This window comes from Puma concolor, chromosome D4 (assembly GCF_028749965.1).
Source record: "Puma concolor isolate L17-30 chromosome D4, mPumCon1.1.hap2, whole genome shotgun sequence".
Lineage (NCBI taxonomy): Eukaryota > Metazoa > Chordata > Mammalia > Carnivora > Felidae > Puma > Puma concolor.
This window is the reverse complement of record NC_141679.1, coordinates 7,333,621-7,355,618: the sequence shown is the minus strand read 5'-3', so window position 1 is coordinate 7,355,618 and position 21,998 is coordinate 7,333,621. Positions and strand designations below refer to the sequence as shown.

General features: G+C 44.2%; 1 protein-coding gene and 1 long non-coding RNA gene across 4 annotated transcripts in view; one reads left to right on the top strand and one right to left on the bottom strand.

Annotated features, from left to right (window-relative positions):
* GLIS3 (GLIS family zinc finger 3) overlaps positions 1 to 21,998 on the bottom strand; it is a 504,180-nt gene that overhangs the window by 461,583 nt on the left and 20,599 nt on the right. The window lies entirely within an intron of this gene.
* LOC147574693 (uncharacterized) lies at positions 6,571 to 21,996 on the top strand. Of its 3 annotated transcripts, none has more exons than XR_015243416.1 (6): positions 6,571 to 6,881; positions 13,729 to 13,840; positions 13,925 to 14,010; positions 14,206 to 14,298; positions 19,335 to 20,000; positions 21,302 to 21,996. It is a non-coding gene; the product is annotated as an uncharacterized LOC147574693 (long non-coding RNA). The 3 variants fall into 3 exon arrangements; XR_015243417.1 differs by having other exon boundaries at positions 13,925 to 14,298; positions 19,335 to 19,466; positions 19,817 to 20,000; XR_015243415.1 differs by having other exon boundaries at positions 13,925 to 14,298.

Sequence of the window (21,998 nt, the reverse complement as noted above, 5' to 3'; positions counted from 1 at the left end):
TTTAAGTTCTCCAAATATCCGTTTTCTCCTCAGTAAAATGGGTCTGAAAACAATATCCATTTCATAAGGCTGTTAGAAAATTTAAATCTTATAATGAACATAAAACCCAAAGACAGCTCCTAAATGGGGGATGGAAGACAGTGAATTGGCACAGCCTTGGCTTTTCCTTCTTGCTACTTCCCAAATTTATCTGCACGTAAGAGTCGCCTCAGATGCTTGGTAATATACAGAATATCCAGTGTCCCCTTGGAATGTTCCCCCCTTGGAATTGTAATTCAACAGATTTGGGATGGAACCTAGATTTTGTGGAGTTTTTTTTTTAACTTTTTAAATATTTATTCATTTTTTGAGAGACAGAGAGCAAGCGGGGGAGGGGCACAGAGAGAGAGGGAGATACAGAATCTGAAGCAGGCTCCAGGCTCTGAGCTGTCAGCACAGAGCCTGACAAGGGGCTCAAACCCACGGACCATGAGATCATCACCTGAGCTGAAGTCGGACACTTAACTGACTGAGCCACCCAGGTGCTGCAGATTTTGTGTCTTCAGAAGTATGCTAGGTGATTCTTACCATCAAGGAAGTATGGGAATACTAGCAGTATTTCTGAAAACAGTGGTTCTTAAACTTTATCCTACATCAGAATTTCTGGGTGCAGGTGAAAATACAGACTACTGGTCCCCAGGTCTAGGGAAGGGTCTGGGAACAAGCATTTGCAAGTAGCTCCTAGGTGATGTTGATACAACCGTAGAGGGGGTGGGGAGGACCACACTTTGAAAATGGCTGCTCAAAGCAAAGTCCAAGGACCTGGTGACTCAGAATCACGTGGGGTGCTGGTTAACCCAGGTCCTTACACAAGGGCCAAAACTGGCCTACGATTCCACATCTATAACAAGCACTCCAGGTACTTCTGATGAATACTGGGTTTTAAGAACCCTGCTCCAGGTACAGCTTTGGAATGTTACAATGAGCCTGTGCCTGTGCACACACACCCCCCTTAATTTCAGGTCATAACATAATTTCAGAAACATGAAAATGTGAACATCACGTAATTCTTAGAACAAAGAGAGTACGACTGGCTAATAAAAATTCAGTGCCTTTAACTGCTAGGTTAAGTTCACAATATACCCTTGCCTACTTGAAGTATCAGTATTTAAATCAGAAATCAGGCCCAAATCAAGCTCCCTTGTGTTTAGCTGTGACTGAAGCTGCTCTCTCCACAATGACGCAGCCTTTCCTCAGCCACACAGTGGCAGCCCACTGAAATCTCGACCGTTAAAAAGAAGTGATGCCCACCCTAAAGATGCTGACCTAATCAGTGAGAGGGGCAGCACTCACTCAGTCTCCCCAACTGATTCTATCTGCGGCCATGTTTCAGAACCACTGCTTTAAAGGCATTTGTAACTCATTGTATATTTAGGAAGAAGATACCCTTTAAAAAATGTCAATCTGTAGGAGCGCCTGGGTGGTTCAGTCGGTTAAGCGTCCGACTTTGGCTCAGGTCATGATCACACGGTTCGTGAGTTTGAGCCCTGCGTCGGGCTCTGTGCTGACAGCTCAGAGCCTGGAGCCCGCTTCAGATTCTGTGTCACTATCTCTCTCTGTCCCCCCAACCCCGTTCATGCTCGCTCTCTCTCTCTCAAAAATAAACATTAAAAAAAACGTACATTAAAAATATCAATCTGTGGGGTGTCTGGGTGGCTCAGTCAGTTAAGTGTCCAACTCTTGATCTCAGCTCAAGTCTTGATCTCAGGGTCATGAGTTCAAGCCCCACGTTGGGCTCTATACTGGGCATGGAGACTACGTAAAAAAACAAACAAACAAACAAACAAAAACTATCTGAGGAAGATATGAAAATTCCTACAAAATAACAAAAGCAAACAATGCTTATGTGAATTTAAAACATTTTAGCTTATCTATTACTGAGGATTATCCATGCTTTTATCTGATACCTGCTTTAATCAGTCATAGGTTCTAAATGCATCTTTTTTAAAAAGCAGCAGGTTTTAGGGGTGCCTGGGTGGCTCAGTTGGTTAAGCATCTGACTTCGGCTCAGGTCATGATCTCATGGTTCATGAGTTCGAGCCCCGCATCAAGCTCTGTGCTGACAGCTCAGAGCCTGGAGCCCGCCGGATTCTGTGTCTCCCTCTCTCTCTGCCTCTCCCTGACTCATGCTCTGTCTCTGTCTCTCAAAAATGAATAAACATTAAAAAAATTTTTAATAAAAAAAAGCAGGTTTTATTTGAATCCTACTACGTGAAACAGTCATGAAGATATGGGTTTATTTATCTGTTGTTCATTTCACCTGGGACCCAAAGACTTCACACCATTATGGGAAAAGTAGGAATGCGAAGAAGTACCTGGGTAAACTGCCAGCTGCCAAGCACATGGAAGTTATTACCAACAGCCTCCATTTCAGCTTGGATCAAAGCAACAACTCTTCTTTGTGTGATTTACAACAGATAATATTAATATAATACTTCTACATGGTGAAATCGCTGCGAAGACATGCTGAGAGAAACCTCAACATGCTTATGATGTGAGAAAATTAACTAGAAAAAACTACAGAAATGGAAGAATGTCAAAATAAGTTACCTCTGCAGCTAGAAAAGAAGGGAGGAGAAGAAGGAAACTCAACTGCTTCCAAATTTACGCTTTAAATGAGCAAATAGGTTGGTGCTGTTAGGAGCCAGGGGTACTCACCGTGGGCAAAGGAAGACCGACCTACAGACAGAATGAGGGAAGGGTAGGGAAGGCCCTCTAGGACTGGACTAGATTTGCAAGTATGAGTGTGAACCTCTGAATTTTTAAGAACATAGGCCTCCTAAAAAAAAAAGAAAAGAAAAGAAAAAAAAAAGAACATATGCCTCCTAGTTCTGTCCCCTGGAAGCACCCAGAATGACATTTCAGTAAAGGTGCGCACACCTAGTTTTAGTTTCTAAAATATTTTCGTTTCTAAATACGCTCCCCACTATAAGGAAGCAGTGCCCCTTGGGTAAACAGCTGATTACAGGGCTGGGGCTGGGAAAGTACTAAGAAAGCCAGAAACATCTCGTGGCAGAAAGTACATCCTCCACAACCGATGCAGACAGGCAAGGAGCACAGAAGCAGCCGGAAGGGCTCCCTCTAGCCAAGTGTGGGCAATGCTGGCATCACAAGAGGATAGAAGACACGGGAAACAAAAAGAATCCAGGTGTCCACTGGGATACAGAAAGATGTAAGTAGGAACTAAAGAAATGGGGGAGAGAAAGCTCTTCGTCTTTACGGTGGAATTCTAATAAATACAGAAGAAACGTCAGTTTTAAAAAAGGTCACAGATCTGTAACTTCCATAGTAATGACAGATGCAGATGGCAATTTTCAATGGATTCTGAACTACCAGCTGAAAGTTTGTTGGTGAACAGGCTATCTGGAGAGTCTCAAACCATCTCCTCAGAGTACTTGCTGATGATAGAGGGGATAAGTTCCTGAAAGGGGGGACACCTGCCAGACAAAACCTTCCCTCGATCATCAAAGTGACCTCATGTGTCTCCCAATGTGATGTACTGAGGACACGATGCACACACCGGACTGCAGCCTGACCACGATCACGCGGACCCCAAAACGCAGAACCTGACCCCAACCGCGAGGACCCCATCCAGCAAGTTCACAGCGAGGGGCATTCTACAAAACAGCTGGCCTGCACTCTTCCAAGATATCAATGTCATGAAAGACACGAGGAGCTGCTCCAGATTGAAGGAGACTAAATACACACGGCGACCAAACACGATGAGTGATCCAGACTGGATTCTGGGTCAGAAAAGAGCCGCAGAATTGAATTGTGACTGTATATTAGACCTTAGTATCATATCAATCCTGAATTTGATCACATTGTGGTTGTGTGAGAGAATATCACTGTACTTCGGGGATACACGTTGAGGTATTAGAGGGTCACACGATGTCTGCAACTTACTCTGGAAAGGTTCAGAAATGGGGGGCAGGAGCTCAGGTGGTGGGGGAAGAGATCTCCAAATTTGAAAGATGTACAAGCAGTAAATCTGAGTGAAGGTATACGGGAGTTCATTATTCTATCTGAACTGTCTTCCTCAGCATTTAAAATTTTTCAAAATGAAAAATTTTTTATTTTTTTATTTTTATTATTTTTAATTTTTTTCAACGTTTATTTATTTTTGGGACAGAGAGAGACAGAGCATTAACGGGGGAGGGGCAGAGAGAGAGGAAGACACAGAATCCGAAGCAGGCTCCAGGCTCTGAGCCATCAGCCCAGAGCCCGACGCGGGGCTTGAACTCACGGACCGCGAGATCGTGACCTGAGCTGAAGTCGAACGCTCAACCAACTGAGCCACCCAGGCGCCCCTGAAAAATTTTTTAATTAAAAAATGGGGGCACCTGGGTGGCTCAGTCAGCTAAACATCCAACTTTGGCTCAGGTCATGATCTCAAGGTTTATGGGTTCCAGCCCCGCGTCGGGCTCTGTGCTGACTGCTCGGAGCCTGGAGCCTGCTTCGAATTCTGTGTCTCCCTCTCTCTCTACCCCTCCCCTGCTCACACTCTGTCTCTCTCTGTCTTTCAAAAATAAATAAATGTTAAAAAAATTTTTTTAATGATGTTCTAAAATTGAGTGTATCATAATACATTTTGGTAAAAGGCAAATGCCAGTAGCTCTTCATAATGCTGTTATCAGAAAATTTCAATCCCAGTAATTGTTTTAAAATGTACTTTACCAATAATGCGATGAGTAAATTTGTGTTAATGAATGATTTAGAACCAAAACTCTATAAACAAGCTATCCATGGGTCCCAGATTGGTTGTGCTTGATCCACAGGACTGGGCCTTACAAGTCTTTTTTTTTTTTCAAGCATTGAATGAGTTACTTTTTTTTGGCTCTTCTTGAAAACCACTTGGCCTCCCAGTAGGTTAAGCCAAGTCACAACTACGCTATGGGTCATGCTCTCAACGGGTCACTCAAGCTCCCTCCATCCTGAATATCTTCCCGACCCAGCCAGCTCTACTCACTCCAGTTACCTGCCTGGCCCCAGAAAGAAGTTGAGTTTGTGAGCTCTCATCTACACGACAAAGAGGGAAAGTGAGATCACCGTCCCTGGAAAGGAGTTGAGAAAGAGGTGGAGTCTGAAAAAGCATCTGGAACTCAGCGTGCCCCAAACTGAATTATTGAGTTCTCCTTCCTGTTCCATCCCTACTTGACTGACAAGCCAAAACCTAGCAATTATCCTTGATGCCCTCCTCTCCACGAAGCAAATCTATCCCTCCATTCTACAGAGTTTACTTCCTAAGTATTCTCAAATGCATCCATTTAGCTCTGTTTCTGATACCAAAGCCATCGGCATCACTAGAACCACCACCACCATTGTCATTACCCCCATCATCGTCACCACCATCACCATGACTGTCATCATCGTCACCGCCACTGCCACTACAACCTCCACCCTATTCTGAGCTCTCACCGTCTTACTTCTACATTTTTTTTAACGTCTATTCATCTTTGAGAGACAGAGACAGATAGAGCAGGAGCGGCGAAGGGGCAGAGAGAGAAGGAGACACAGAATCCGAAACAGGCTCCAGGCTCCGAGCCGTCAGCACAGAGCCCGGCGCAGGGCTCGAACTCACAGACCGAGAGATCATGACCTAAGCCGAAGTCGGCCGCTCAACCGACTGAGCCACCCAGGCGCCCCTCACCGTCTTACTTCTAAACGAAGCTTTCTAAGTAGTTCATCCACAGTCATTCCGGCCTCTCTTCAATTTGGTCACTACACCGAAAGCAATGTGACCTTTTGCAAAATGCAAATCTTGAAGCCTGCCTCCTGCTTACAAATCCTTCAACGGCTCCCACAGCTCTTGGATAAAGGGAAAACCACCTTAGATAAAGGGCCTGCAAGGCTCTGCATGGTCTTGGAGCCCAGCCATCCCTAGAATCTCATTTCTTGTCTTTCCCCCCTCTGCTTTTCTATTCCAGCCATCCTGATATTCTTTCAGGCCCTAATACTCAGCATAATCTCTTCAAAAAAAAAAAATCCCAGTGCCTAGAATTGTATTAATCTTAATTCTTGGTTTATCACACCATTTAAATTGGCTGACGCACGGCCCTCTTTATTTATGTATTTAAAACAATACAATGAGCTCTTCAGAGCTCAGTATCTGAAACCTTACCAATCATTTGCACGTCCCTTTACGAACCTCCCCCACACCTCACTGCCAGTCCCTCTGAATTTCTACTCTTTTTAAATTCGGGGATTATTTTCATTGACTTTTTTCTTGTTTTAGCACACACACTGTACTTGTATACCTAAGCAATCTACTGTTTCGGGGTTTTTTTGCTTTCAAACTTTTTAAGAAGGCATCATGCAGGATACGGTCTCTAGGACCTGCTTGTTTTCAGCCAGCATTATGTTGCCAACTTCACCCGCGAAGCTGTGAGCAGAGACTCACCGACCGCTACTGCTGTGTAATATTCGTTAGGCGAACGTCCCCCGCCTGCTCTGCTCTTTGTCCTCCTGGCCTCGTTGACTCTTATTTACCCAACAGCTCTGGGCACACGTGTCACTTCGTCAAATGTTTCCTGACCTTCACCACCAGATTAGACCCCTGGTTTCTGACAGGCCTTCCGAGAGCCCTGCGTGCCTCCTTGGCCAACAACACCGCAGTAGTGATTCGACACCATGGTGGTTTGAATTCATCTGTCCTCCCACCCACTTGGCCGGAAGGTCCTGGGGAACAGGCACCATGCCTGTGCTTCATCTCCAGCAAATCCCCAGCTCCTAGGACGTCATACGACTCAACAAACACTGTTGCCTGAATGAACGCATGAATCGTGAAAGGAAGGGTTCATCTCTACAAAACAGTCCGCCCAACTGAACACGTTCAGAGATAAGTAAGTGTAAAACCAGTCTCTCTTCCCGACTTTCACATCTCTTTGACGGCATCATCATTCTTTCATTTACCTAGCTTAAAAATGTTGACATCAGGTCTGATTCTGGTCTTTCCCTGACCCCTTACATTGGATTGTTCAGTCATTTCTGTTCTTTCTGCTTTGAAAAGGGCCCTTAACCCAACACATCATCCCAACCTTATATGACTTCCACATTTTCTATTTTTAGCTCCCTAAAGTGTACTGGATCATTTCTCATCACCTTATCTTTGTTTATGCTGTTCCCTGTCCCCAGAGAGTCCTTCATTTCTGGGCTGTACATTTCTACCCAATGCCTACTGCAAATGCTACATCTTGCCCCCCCCCCAAATACTTCCCTGATTTCCCAGATGGAATGATCTCTTCAGTCTCTAGCCATTATCACCCTGTACCTAGCCCCATGCTTGTCTGTGCCCAATGAGAAGTTCTTCTTAGTGTACAGGAACAAACATGGGCTCTGTATTCAGACCCGACTACAAATCCTTTGGCTATCTGACCTTCGGAAATCATCTATACAGGAACAATCACACCCAACTCTCGGAAACGTTGCTGACATTATAGCCAATAAATACCTGGCAAATGCTAGATAGGAATCTACCTGTGTTTTCCTGGTGTAACGCTTTTGGCTTCAGCCCCCGCCTCTTACTCACTTTTCCCTTGGGAAGGAGGGAGTATGATTTACCAGATTAGTGAACTTAGGAGAAAGAAGTGAACATCCTCACTTAACTACTTTCCTCTCTACTCCTCCTCCCTCCTCCTCCGCTTTCTCTCTATCCCTCCACCTCCTCTGCCCTGTCCACTCATCACCAGCTCTCTTCTGCACGATTCTCACATTCCGTTCTGTCCCTTGGTGCCTAGAGAGACAGGCTCCACCCTGGGGGGAGGGGGCGGGTGCTGGGAGCTGGACTAGGGGGTGAAGCTCTAACTTGGGGCTGGGTTGTTGGCAACCCTTTTGGCCACACTTCTCAGGCCAGTTCTGTCATTAGCTTATCAGTGATAAAGCTCATACTTTGACCTCCATCTATCTGCCCACTTTCCCTGTCTTATTTCTCAACCGGTACTGAACTCAGGTGGGGAAGAAAGGGAGTTATTTATTGACTTCCCCAAACCACAACCATGAAGTAATATGACGCCTGTGTTCAAACAAACACACCAGAACTTTCACACCCAAATAAGAGATGCCCTTCCAAATAGTCCCCTGAGGAAGTGACACATCTATTCCAATATATTCCAACGTATTCCACTCCAGTTTAAAATCTCTTACATGTCTCACTGGAGTCTGTGGATTTTATACGAATATCTTCACTGGTCTCAAGTCACATCTGAAAAGGGCAGATTTGAGTAACAGCATTCGAAAATAGCAAAAAGTCGTTTGGCACCAAGGCTAGTGAATAAGCATTTGAGATCAACAATGGAAAGGCATTAAAAAATGAGATGTGTGTGTGTGTCTTGTAATTGGGAAGGAAGGCGTATTCAAGATGTTTGCACGGCACCCGTAAGTGACCACTGTGAACAACAACACTCACCTGGCCACGTCCAAAGGACTGTGTTTACTACTCGTATCACTTCGTAGTGAGGCCAGTAGCATCAGATGCTGACTTCTTCTAAAGGATGGGGAGTCATGCCTCTGGATTTGACTTTCTTTCTGTGTCATCTCGGACAACTAAACTCGTTCAACATCCTTCAACTCTGTGTTTTCATTGGCAAAATCGGATTAACAATAACACCCACCACAGACACCTCACAGGATGACTGTGAGGGCCGCAGGAGCGAGAACAGGTGAAAAGGCTCCTTGTCAACTCCAGCGACAATACCAGTGTCGGCTGTAGTTATTGTTATGATTAATATTCTTCCTCGAGCGTTTCAGCCTTTTCCCCCTCCTTTCACCCATATGCTTGGCAGCAGAGTTGGATTCTGAAATATCTTCTCATAAAGAGACTGAGGTCAATCTGAACACTTATTCCAGGATTCACACAAACTGCTAAGGAAAATGCAAGGAAGCAGGAAGACTGCCAATGACTCAGTGAGCACCATTTTCTGGAAATCACTTGCTTTTTTTGCCCCGTTTTCTGTAAGTCACTTGATTTGCTGTAGCTTTGGGTGATTTATTACAAGTTTCTACAGAAAAAAAAAAAAAAAAGGATTAACCTTGGCCATTGTCTTCTCTTACCTCACTTTAAAGGCTAAACGATGTACCCTATAGCCTCAAACTGCCCCTGCATGCACTGAACAGCAATTAACATTGAGGGAGAGCACACTGTGTGCCAGGTAATATGTTACATATTTTAATCCTCAACAACAGCCTGATGCTCAGCGTACTATTTTTGCATCCATTTTGTAGACAAGATCGTGGAATCACAGAGAAAGTAGATAAAGTGCCCAACCACCCAGCCAGGCCGGTGAGACCGCAAAGCCCGTCTTCTTCAGCGCACTCTCGACCTCTGAACGCACAGGCCTGGGGTTTCCAAACTGCAAACCCAATCACAGTTTTTCTCCTTTAGTTTTTGTTTTGAGGCCAGAATAGGTCCTATTCTAGGACTGTCTGTGTGTTGGTGATGAGTGAAAAGTTCTCCTTGAAACCACTTTAAAGAACAGAGGACCCCCTAATGTGGTGGCCTGGATCCTGAGAAATGTGCTAGGGCATTAACATCTGGGCAGGCATTAAAGAAAGAAAGGTTTAACAAACTACATACAGTTCATCTTTAACTCAGCATTTGCAACGGATGTTCAGAGCCTACTAGAAATTTTTACTAAACCCAAGGCCCTCAAAACTCATCTCCACTTAGTGTTCTGGATGCTCTCCATTCTCTGGTATCGATCCCTTTCCTGGAAAACACATGTTTCTGCAACCACTTCCAGAACAAAGGATGTGTCTTCTGCCTTCTCCAATCTTTGTCCACACTGGAACCAGACAAACACACTTTAGACCCACATTCACCTACTGTTGGCACCAGAAACAATGCCTTTATTTTTTTTTAGATAAATACCAGGTTTCGTTTTAATTTTTTTTCAACTATAAAAGTAATCTTGTTTGTGGTATGAAACTTGATAAAGAAAAAAATATGACATCTGGGTGGCTCAGTCGGTTAAGCATCTGACTTGAGCTCAGGTCATGATCTCAGGGTTTGTGAGTTCGAGCCCCACGTCGGGCTCTGTGCTGACAACTCAGAGCCTGGACCCTGTGTCAGATTCTGTATCTCCCTCTCACCCTTCCCTTCCCCCACTAATGCTCTCTTTCTCTCTCAAGAAAATAAACAAACATAAGAAAGAAAGAAAGAAAGAAAGAAAGAAAGAAAGAAAGAAAGAAAGAAAGAAAGAAAGGGAAAGGAAAGGAAAGGAAAGGAAAGGAAAGGAAAGGAAAGGAAAGGAAAGGAAAGGAAAGGAAAGGAGGAAGGAAGGAAGGAAGGAAGGAAGGAAGGAAGGAAGGAAGGAAAAAAGAAAAATACACCCTGGGTGAAAGGGCTATATGTCGGTTATGTGTCCACGAAGCCTGACATTGCTCCTGGCACTTGAAGGTGCCTAATAAACGTAGACGATGAGTGAGTTTTGTAAAGACCCGTGAGCATTCATTGCCAATGATCTCCACTGCTGTGCCTCCAGCCACCAGGGCACTGCTCACTGTCAGAGACACTTAGTGGGCACTTGAACAACCCACAATACTGAAACAGGTGCAGGGAGGAGGGTCCAAGCTCGCAGTGCACTCCACGTCCATGTCTGCTCAATCATGCACAGGAAGATGCAGTGACACCTACTGTCTAGATGGAGGGAAGACTACACAACGCACATCTACCTCGTCACAAGAACATCATCCCCACCTGCCTCTCCTACCTTGCAGGCCAACCGTGAAGGCCAGCCCACATGCTTCTACGGAAAGCTTTCTGTGGTCTGCTGAATGATGCCCCCCCCCCCCAAAGATGTCCATGTCCTAATCCCCGGAACCTGTGAATACATGATTCCACATGGCAGAAGGGAATCTGCAAGGGTGATTAAGTTAGAGGTCCCCAGGTGGGGAGACTATCTGACATTACCCGGGAGGGGCGGATGTAGTCCCAACGGTTCTTATAAGAGGGAGGCAGGGAGAGTCCGATTCAGAGCAGAAGGCAGCGCAGTGACGGAAGCAGAGACTGGACTGAGGCACTTTGAAGGTGAAGCAAAGGGTCACAAGCCAGGGAGCACAGACAGCCACCAGAAGCTGAAAAAGGCAAGGCAACAACTGTCCCCTCAGAACCTCCATTAGGAACCAGCCCTATTGACACCTTGGCTTTAGCCCCATGAAGCAGGTTTTAGATCTGTGGCTTTCAGAACTATAAGAGAATAAATGTGTGTTGCTTTAAGTCCGTAACTTTTTGGTAATTTGTTACAGCAGCAACAAGAAACTAATACACCTTCTCTAACCCTCAGGTCCACACTGATCTCTCCCCCCGCCCCCATCTCTCTGAATTCTAATTAAGTCTGAATACACAACGTAGCATTCAAAAATCCCCAGAACCTGTTTCCTCATCCAAGTGGAAGTCCCTCGGGGCACAGTCCCCTAGGCCTGTGTAACGTCTCGTGGACGAGGGATATCTAACCTGGAGCCAGCTCGGGAAAAGGTTTAGCAGATACTTGCTGAGAGGAAGTAAACGCACAGCTCAAGACTCCGTTGTACATGATGAGGGAGAGATCACCCTTTGATCTTAGAATTACAGCATGTCAGTAGAAATGGAGCGTGTTGCGGGGGCGTCTGGGTGGCTCAGTCAGTCAAGCACTCAACTCTTGATTTCAGCTCAGGTCATGATCTCACAGTCGTGGGATCGAATCCAACACTGGGCTCGGTGTTGGACATCGAACCTGCTTAAGATTCTCTCCTCTCTCTCTCTCTCTCTCTCCCCCTGTCTCCTCCTCTCTGCCCCACCCCCACTCATGTTCTATTTCAGAAAAACATTTTAAAAAAATGGAGTCTCTTGAACAGACTTTTGTATACCAGTGTTCATAGCCCAACAATGCAATATTACTCAGCCTTTAAAAAGAAGGAAATTCTGACACGTGCTACAACAGACATGGATCTTTTTTTTTTTTTTAATTTTTTTTCAACGTTTTTTTTATTTATTTTTGGGACAGAGAGAGACAGAGCATGAACGGGGGAGGGGCAGAGAGAGAGGGAGACACAGAATGGGAAACAGGCTCCAGGCTCTGAGCCATCAGCCCAGAGCCTGACGCGGGGCTCGAACTCACGGACCGCGAGATCGTGACCTGGCTGAAGTCGGATGCTTAACCGACTGCGCCACCCAGGCGCCCCCAGACATGGATCTTAAAGACATGATGCTGAGTGAAATAAACCGATCACAAAAAGACAAACACCGCATGACTTCCCTTATATGAGGCACTTAGAAGACTCAAAGTCACAGAGACAGAAAGGAGAATGAATAATGGTTACCAGGAGAGAACAGGAAGAGGGGAGTTCTTGTTTAACGAGTACAGAGCTTTAATTTGGGAAGACGAGAAAGTTCTAGAGATGGATGGTGGTAATGGTTGCGTTACAGGGTGATTATACCTACTGCCGCTTAAATGCATACTTATAAATGGTTAAAATGGTCATTTTTACATCATATACATTTTACCACAGTTTTTTAAAAAATTGAGTCTACAACCTCAGGACAAAGAACAAGAGAGATCTGGAAACATACTCAGGCTGGAAGCACCTGAAAAAGCAGGAGGTGTGGGGCTCAATTGGGAAGACGGAGGGGCCGGCATTGGTGTGGAAGATCTGTGTATGTGGGCTTACCCCAACTCTTAACGGTGACAAAGTTTTCCCTCCTCCCCACCAAAAGGCAAAGCAAATCCTTCAACGACAACAAACCGGTAATGAGTTCTCTGTGCTCATTCTGGGGGTCCAGCACTAAACAAGATGTGCAGCTCAGGGTCACGTGGGGGAGACACACAGGACACAAACAATCACTTATATAAATGGAGGCTACAATGGTCAAGGAGGTCAGCGGAGGTCAAGGAGGTCAAGGAGGTCAGACGAGGAAGTGACGCATGAGCTGAGTGGGGAGTGGTTGAGATTGACGGTGCAGTGGGTGAAGGTGGAGGCAGACAGCACAGCAGGTTTCCAAGACCCGAGCAGAGCACAGGGGAGAGAACAAAGGGGGCAGTGCACTTCTGGGGAGGTGGGCAGGGGACAGACATCAGGGCCAGGGGTCATGTTCAAACCCATGGTCTTGTCCTTGGAGCAAAGAGGAATCGGTAAAGTCATACTGGGATGCGGAGGCGGCGTTAGGAGGAGGTTGGGACACTGTGACCAGATCTGCATTCTGGAAAGAAGGGACAAGAGAGTTGTGGGGAGGGCAGGTAGGAGGCCACTTCAACGGCTGAGGGCCCTAGAGAAGTGCTGGAGGAGACGAGACGCTAGGCAGATCCAGGTGGGATTCAGAACTGGAGATGATCAGGTGTTATGGCATTACAGTTTATAAAAAATTGTTGTATCAATTAAAACAAGAGGTCATCAGACGGATGTGACTCTGATGCCATGGCTGGCTACATAAGAAAACTAAAATCCAAACCTATAAAGGTTTCAAGGTCACAAAATTAAAACCGCTAAGGACAACCAACACGCACAGCCAACTAGGCTTTGAGCTATAGCCAGTCAACAATCTCCTTACCTTTCTTCTATCTTTTCTCTACTAAAGACTCTCCCCAAGCTCCTGTTGGTACAGCACTCCTAACCACTTCCAGCTTGGTGCTGCCCAGTTTGAATCAACTTTTGCCCAAATACACTCGTAAAATTGTTAATATGCCTCAGTTTATCTTTTTATGGTTCTGATGTCATTAGAGGGAACCAATGGAGAACCCTCACGGCCTCCAGGAGTGACGAGCAGCCACGGGAAGGTACCTGCTGAGCCCCCTTGGGCTCCCTGCTTTGTCGCTGCCTCCGGAGGTGATGGGTAAGTCCCTCTCAGATCCTAGCTGCACAGTTTTTGTATTATGAGTTTTCAGACTTTATTTGAGCATTTCTTTTCCTGACCTAGGTCTGGAAACCACCTGGAGTCGGACTGGATCCAGGGTCATACTGGTCCAACTTGGCAACCAGACTGAGACCAGGGTGAAGACTCTGGTGAATAAAATTTTGTTTTAAGGCTGAACCAAAAGGTTAACTTAACCAAAGAGAATTTTGAATTACAGTGACCACAGTGGAGAACCTTTAACCTAGAGAAGCTTATCCATTCAGGAGATGCCCTAGAGGAAACGGGGTCTCAGCCAAGGACTCACCATAAAAAGTAGACAGAAGTTTCTTTATCCCCCTCTACAGTTTCTGTGACCAGGATGAGACCCACTGGGACACCTCACATGCTTCGGAGCCTGCAGATGGGATCCTGGGAAAACGCGCACAAGCCAGGAAAGGGTGAGAATTCCTACCGAAGTCAACTCTTCCACATCTCCACCTGTGGTGCCTGGTTGTGAGAGGAAGGTAAGATTTCACACTGTCACTCCCTTCCCAAATTCACATTGACAGGCAAAACACACACACACACACACACACACACACACACACACACACACACACACAAAACAAAACAAAAATAACATCTGTAAGAATAAGATCTTTGAATTGTGACTCGTGGATTTACCTTTGGGAATGCATCAGTGCGGACCCCTACTCTCCTAGGGACGGCGACTACCTCTCGTTTGTCCTGTTGGTGTTCTGAGAACTTGGCTTCAGTTGGTTAAGCAGCTGACCTCAGCTCAGGTCATGATCTCACGGCTCGTGAGTTCAAGCCCCACATCGGGCTCTGTGCTGACAGCTGGGAGCCTGGAGCCTGCTTTGGATTCTATGTCTCCCCCTCTCTGCCCCTCCCCTGCTCACGCTCTGTCTCTCTCCCTTTCAAAAATAAACACTTAAAAAATTAAGATAAAATATAATAAAAAATTGTTTCTTAAAGACAGCAGCAAGTTATCTGTTCAGATGGCTTTAAATGTTTTTACCAGGGGCGCCTGGGTGGCGCAGTCGGTTAAGCGTCCGACTTCAGCCAGGTCACGATCTCGCGGTCCGGGAGTTCGAGCCCCGCGTCGGGCTCTGGGCTGATGGCTCGGAGCCTGGAGCCTGTTTCCGATTCTGTGTCTCCCTCTCTCTCTGCCCCTCCCCTGTTCATGCTCTGTCTCTCTCTGTCCCAAAAATAAATAAACGTTGAAAAAAAAAATTTTAAATGTTTTTACCAGTATTTGGAGAGATCTTTAAGATTTTCACCTATTTTCCAAATAACCCTCCATTTTTTTTTTCTTTTTCTTTCCTTCTGGTAAGAATCCCTTACTGGATTTTATATTTCAGGGATGGTCCTCACTTCCTAGAGAAGGCTGGGAGGCCCCAAAATATGGATGAACAAAATTATGGGTTGCACTCCATCCACGGGTAGGGTTTCCTCTTTGCTGCCAGCTCTCAGGGGAACTGTCTAAATCTTTTCTTCCTTTGGCTATCTTTGGGAGTGACTCTGGATCCTGGGAGGACTGTTTCTTCTATACCTCTTTAGGGGTACCTCTTGCATCCTTGGGGTTGTTCAGGAAACCTGACAAGAGATTCAAGAGAATTTAAAATAACTCTATGGGCAGAAGCTGGCCAAATTGGAAGCCGGTACTCAGAGCCTAAGAGAACGGTTTTTTTAAAGGCCTTCTCCCCTAAGTTAAATGAAACTATGTACCCAAGGGAAAGAAAACCATTCCAAAGACTAACAGCTCTAAATCTAGAATCTAGAAGCCTGTGATGGCCATCTCAGTTGAACATCTTCTTCCTGATTCAGAGAAGCAAACTGAAGGTAATATAGTTGGATGGGGGGTCAGCCTTGAGATCATCGAGGTTACAACCCAAGTCTGGGAGGAATTAAAAACAACTGTACTCGTGTTACATATCAAGTCTTTACAAGAACAGAAATACTGCTCCAGAAAGAATTCAAAGCCCCCCACCCCCATCGTTTTTACCAATCCCAAAACCTTCCCTATTCACCTCCAAAGGCTTGCAAGTATTGTCAATTCCTTGATTTAGGATCAAAAGTCCTTAGCGGAACTTGTATTCTTTCCCTGTGCTTTGAGAAGTCAATATTGTACCAACCTTCCCTAGGAACTGAGGGCCATCTCTGAAATACAAACTCCAGTGAGGGGATTCTTATCAGAAGGGAAAGAAAAGGAAAAGAGGAAAGGGGTGCTATTTGGAAAATAGGTGAATTAAAAATCTTAAAGATCTTCTCTACAGATGTAAAAACGCTAAAGCCATCTGAACACAAGATAAACTTACTGTTTATCTTGTGTTCAAAAAACACAATTTTATTTGTTTATTTTTTTAATGTTTATTTTTGAAGGAGAAAGAGACTGGGCACGAGCATGGGAGGGGAAGAGAGAGGGAGACACAGAATCTGACACAGGCTCCCAACTCCAAGCTGTCAGCACAGAGCTCAACGCGACTCACAAGCCATGAGATCAGGACCTGAGCTGACGTCCACCGCTTGACCGACTGAGCCACCCAGGCTCCCCAAGAAACACAATTTTAGATCCAATTGTTCTCTTATAAACTAGTGACTTTTACATTAATAATGCCCGTTTCATGGCTAAAACTTTAAAACAAAAGCTATAGGTCTCTGTTTATATGTCTTTATGTTTATGTGTATCTATGTATGTATTTTACTGATGTGTGATATTTTTCTACCACATTGGCATTGCCAACATCAACTTGTAAAGGGCTCTATTTAATTGGCTTAAACACAAACAACCTCAAGGACAGAAAAGCACTCTACAAATTAAGTATGTTCTCAGAAATATAAACACTAACCCAAATGTTTTTCAAGGTCACACGATCTGAGATAATCTACAAATGAAATTTTCAAGAATACTGATGCTTTACTGTATGTGTACTTAAAAATAGTTTCCAGGGCACCTGGGTGGCTCCGTCAGTTAAGTGTCCAACTTCAGCTCAGGTCATGATCTCATGGTTTGTGAGTTCGAGCCCCGTGTCAGGCTCTGCGCTGATAGCTCAGGGCCTGGAACCTGTTTCAGATTCTGTCTGTCTGTCTGTCTGTCTCTCTCTCTCTCTCTCTCTCTCTCTCTCTCTCTCTCCCCCCCCCCCATGCTCGCTCGCTCTCTCTCTCTCTCTCTCTCTCTCTCTCCCCCCCCCCCATGCTCGCTCGCTCTCTCTCTCTCTCTCTCTCTCTCTCTCAAAAATAAGTAAACATTGGGGCGCCTGGGTGGCGCAGTCGGTTAAGCGTCCGACTTCAGCCAGGTCACAATCTCGCGGTTCGTGAGTTCGAGCCCCGCATCAGGCTCTGGGCTGATGGCTCGGAGCCTGGAGCCTGTTTCCGATTCTGTGTCTCCCTCTCTCTCTGCCCCTCCCCCGTTCATGCTCTGTCTCTCTCTGTCCCAAAAATAAATAAAAAATGTTGAAAAAAATTAAAAAAAAAATAAGTAAACATTAAAAAAGTATATTTTTTAAATAGTTTCCAAAATGTTTCTGGTAACTTGAAACAAAAGTATACTGAGATAAGTTACATGATGGATATTCACTGAGTATCTCAGATCATTTCCAGATAAGATAAAATAATGAAACATTACTGAACACAGGTTTTATCTACTTTTGGCTTCTTATTACAGAGAAACTAAAAACATTTGGGTGTGTTAATAAACACGTCCTCTGCATCACTGAAATGATGTACTACTGAGGAAGCATATGCTTCTAGAAATCAAGAAATATACTCATGAATCTGCCGATACAAAGAATGCTGATTTCTTACTTTTCACTAGAAATTAAGGTTCCTAAGGGTTAAAAACTCTAATTAATATGGAACTGTTAACTACTAGAAATAATAAGGGAAAAAACTCTGTATGCAAGGAAAGTAAAATGTGTTTTGGCCAAGAAAAGGTCAGGAGGCATGAAGATGCTTTTTTGTTAAGGGAAATGAAAGGAATTTTTCCCTAAACTAAAAGCTGGTTCCTTCAGGGGCACCTGGGTGGCTCAGTCGGTTAAGTGTCCAACTTCAGCTCAGGTCATGATCTCCCGGTCTGTGAGTTCAAGCCCCGCATCGGGCTCTGTGCTGACAGCTCAGAGCCTGGAGCCTGCTTCCGATTCTGTGTCTCCCTCTCTCTCTGGCCCTCCCCCATTCATGCTCTGTCTCTCTCTGTCTCAAAAATAAATAAATGTTAAAAAAAAAAATTTAAAAGCTGGTTCCTTCAGAATGGGAAAGAGGAGAACAAAGGACAAACTGAATGGATTATGGAAAGCTGGGAACAGAGAGACAGAGGGAATTTTTACCTTGTGTACTCAAGCTGGCCAAAACTGAATTGTTATTCCAAGGGTTTTAAACGTAAGCTTTAATACAATAGGGTACTTACGTAAAACTAAAAAGTTTCTTTCATCTACCTAAAGGACAAAGTTGTCCTAAACTCTTAGTCTGTTCTTGACAATGAGAGATTGTGAAAGGACTTCCTTTACCTTGTAAGTAACACACCTGGAAAGCAAAGCTTTCGTGTTTCCCTAAATTAATTTCCTGTGCTTCGTGTTGCCTTTATCAGGTCTTTGATGCCTTAAGAAAACTGAGTCTTCTCAGTACTCGAAGAGCTAAAGCTTTCCTCACAACTATGTAACCTTCTGTATTTGCCTTTGAAATGTTCTGTCACTTTGGTGAAATAGATAATTGAGTATATTCTTTCACAATGGTCTGTGATCCTACTTAGTCAAGCATCCAAACTTCCCAAAATCAAATTCTAAGTAAAGACTTTTTGACCTGGAAGTAAGTTTGGGATTTTCTAGAAGGTCCCTGGAACATTTCAAAAGATTTGTTGTCTCTCCTCATAAAAAGACAGATATTAATTAGGTAACTAATTAGCCTTATTTGCTGTTAAATTACATGAGAAGCACTGTCAAGTAAGAAGTAATAATTATGTTATATTTGTATGCATGTAGGTTATTAATATAAGTGTTCCAGGGGCGCCTGGGTGGCTCAGTTGGTTAAGCATCCGACTTCGGCTCAGGTCATGATCTCATGGCCCGTGGGTTCGAGCCCCGCATCGGGCTCTGTGCTGACAGCTCAGAGCCTGGAGCCTGCTTCCGATTCTGTGTCTCCCTCTCTCTCTGACCCTCCCCCATTCATGCTCTGTCTCTCTCTGTCTCAAAAATAAAAATAAACATTAAAATAAATAAATAAATAAATAAATAAATATATATATATATATATATATATATATATATATATATATATATATATGTGTGTGTGTTCCAGCAATTATATAAAATTCCTAGAAATCTGATATATGTCCTGGTATAATACTATCACTTACAATTCTAGTTATTATCTCAAACCCTGTATGCCACAGAAATAACCAAATTTTCTTGTTGACAGCATTATAATGAACTTTGAACAACTCTTTAACCATGGCCATTTTTAAATCTTTTTTCCCTTACAGAAACTTACTTTTCTACTCTGATGCTTTTGCAAATAAATGTTCCTACAAAAGTGCTTCTTCATCTTCCAGACGACTCATGGGAAGGACTCTAACAAGTACAAGTTTCTGATAACTTCCAGACCACACCACTGAGTAAGAATTGGCAGAGCTCTAAGGGAAAGACTGACAGTTTCATAAAACTAACAAAAGATCAAGATCAACAAGAATTAGTTACATTGGACTGAATGAACTGATAGAGATGATTTTATAATTTTTATGACTTTTGTTTGAAACACTGTGGTGTTGTTTTTCTAGAGTTAGGAAAATCTGTCTTTTCTCTTAAACTATCATTAGTTTGGTAAAATGTACCTTTGTAAACAAAGATGAAACATTTATCTTTTCTCCTTATCTGATTCCTCCAGAATTTGGAAACTCCATTCTTATTTTCATGGAGATACAGTTATTTGCTTAAGTTCAATAGGAATCTGTTCTCCTTGCAACAGGACACAATTGGAAACATTGGTTATATGACCAAGACTTTGATGAAATGTCGTATTTGAGAATATGCATAAAATCAGATGTGAGAAGATAGTTTGAAGGAACTAAAGTTGACTTATGGAGCCAAAAAAGTCCCTGGGAACAAAGAGCCTGGCACCTTGCTTACAGAGTTCTCAGCAACCTTAGCAGGTGAGTAAGGCAGGTCACTTCCTGGCAGGCCCAGGAACTTCAAGATATCCTGAGGACCTCATGAAGAGAAGAATTCACCCAAACAGATAGGTATTGCAAGTGAAGTCTGATGGTGAGTTCTTGGCATGGCTTCTTAGCCTGGAGAGGCTATAAAAGTCCTATCTAAGACTCCCTCTGAAAAGTTCCAGAAAAGCAGATTTTTAAAAGGTCTAATATGGTCAATCGCTATTCTTGCTGCACTTATGTAAATAATCAGGCCAACTTTAATAAGATTAGATTTATTATGCAAACAAATTAGTCTTACTGTAATTATCTTTATTAGAAATAGGGGTGCCTGGGTGGCTCAGTCAGTTAAGTGCCCGACTTTGGCTCAGCTCACGATCTCACTGTTTGTGAGTTCGAGTCCCGCGTCAGGCTCTGTGCTGACAGCTCAGAACCTGGAGCCTGTTTCAGATTCTGTGTCTCCCTCTCTCACTGTCCCTCCCCCACTCACACTCTGTCTCTCTCTCTCTCAAAAATAAAGGTTAAAAAAAATATTTTTTAAAGAAATGAGGGTGATGTAGAACAAACACTGTGTTTTAGTAGAGGATTGTAACACAACCTATAGATATCAGATTCGACTCCTGTTCATTGTCTTTGAGGTTTTATTTTATATATATGTATGTATATGTATATATATATGTATACGTATATATGTGTATATGTATATATATATTTTGTTTTTTAACGTTGATTTATTTTTGAGACAGAGAGAGACGGCATGAATGTGGGAGGGTCAGAGAGAGAGAGAGAGGGAGACACAGAATCCGAAACAGGCTCCAGGCTCTGAGCTGTCAGCACAGAGCCCGACGTGGGGCTCGAACTCACGGACGTGAGGTCATAACCTGGGCCGAAGTCGGACACTTAACCGACTGAGCCACCCAGGTGCCCCTATATATATATTTAAAATATCCCCTGTTTTCTCCCACCCTTCTGATTTGGATCACAGAGACTGCCCTTGAAGAGCCTTATAAGGGACCAGACCTCAGGCTCTCTCCACAACCCAACAGCAGCCGTACTTTAGGGATTTGAACCTTGGGTCCCATCCCCCAAATGAAAGGGACTCATTTAGACACTTGGATCTGCATACCAGCTGGAGATCTTAAATTAAAATTAACTAGGGAGGTTCCTTCCCAGAATTAGAGAACATCTTGAGACAGACAGCTCTCCCAAGGTCATGAATCAAGATTTTCAACCCCAATATGAAACTTTTACTCCTTTCGCCTTTTTGCTCCTTGCTTCTTCTCTGTGTTAACGCACAGGAAGGCAACACTCCTTCACTCTGGCAGCTGTCACTGAATCTACTGCTGAGTCCACAGCTGTACAACCAAAGTCCCCAAACACTCTTGCTAAGGTGGGTTTTTTTTAATGTTTGTTTATTTATTTTGACAGAGAGAGGGAGAGAGAGAGAGAGCACGCACACAAGTGGGGGAGGGGCAGAGGAGGAGAGGGAGAAAGAGTCCCAAGCAGGCTCCGCTCTATCTGTGGGGAGCCTGATGCGGGGCTCGATCCCAAGAACCAGGAGATCATGACCTGAGCCGAAATCAACAGTGGGAAGCTTAACCAACTGAGCAACCAAGTTGGTCACCCAGGTGCCCCGAGGTGGTTTGGGGTAACAGAATTGCTTTATGTCACTTACTGGATGAACAAAGAGGAAGCTGGATCATTGTACCTGGACCATTACCTCCGGTACTGCAACACATACAAGAAATTAACAAGTCACTTGGTTAAAACAGGTTGATGACCCCCACCCCATGTACATTCTGTGATTTATTTGATATCAGCTGGGTGGTTCATGGAGGCCCTAGCTAAGGAGGAAACTTCAGTCTCTTGGTACCAGCCTCCCAACAGTCATCACTGGAGTCTCCCTGGAGCACCAGGTTCTCTCCAAGGTCCTAAATGCATGTTCACAGCCATCCGCAGTATATCACATGGTCTCTCTGAGCGTGGAGAAATAGA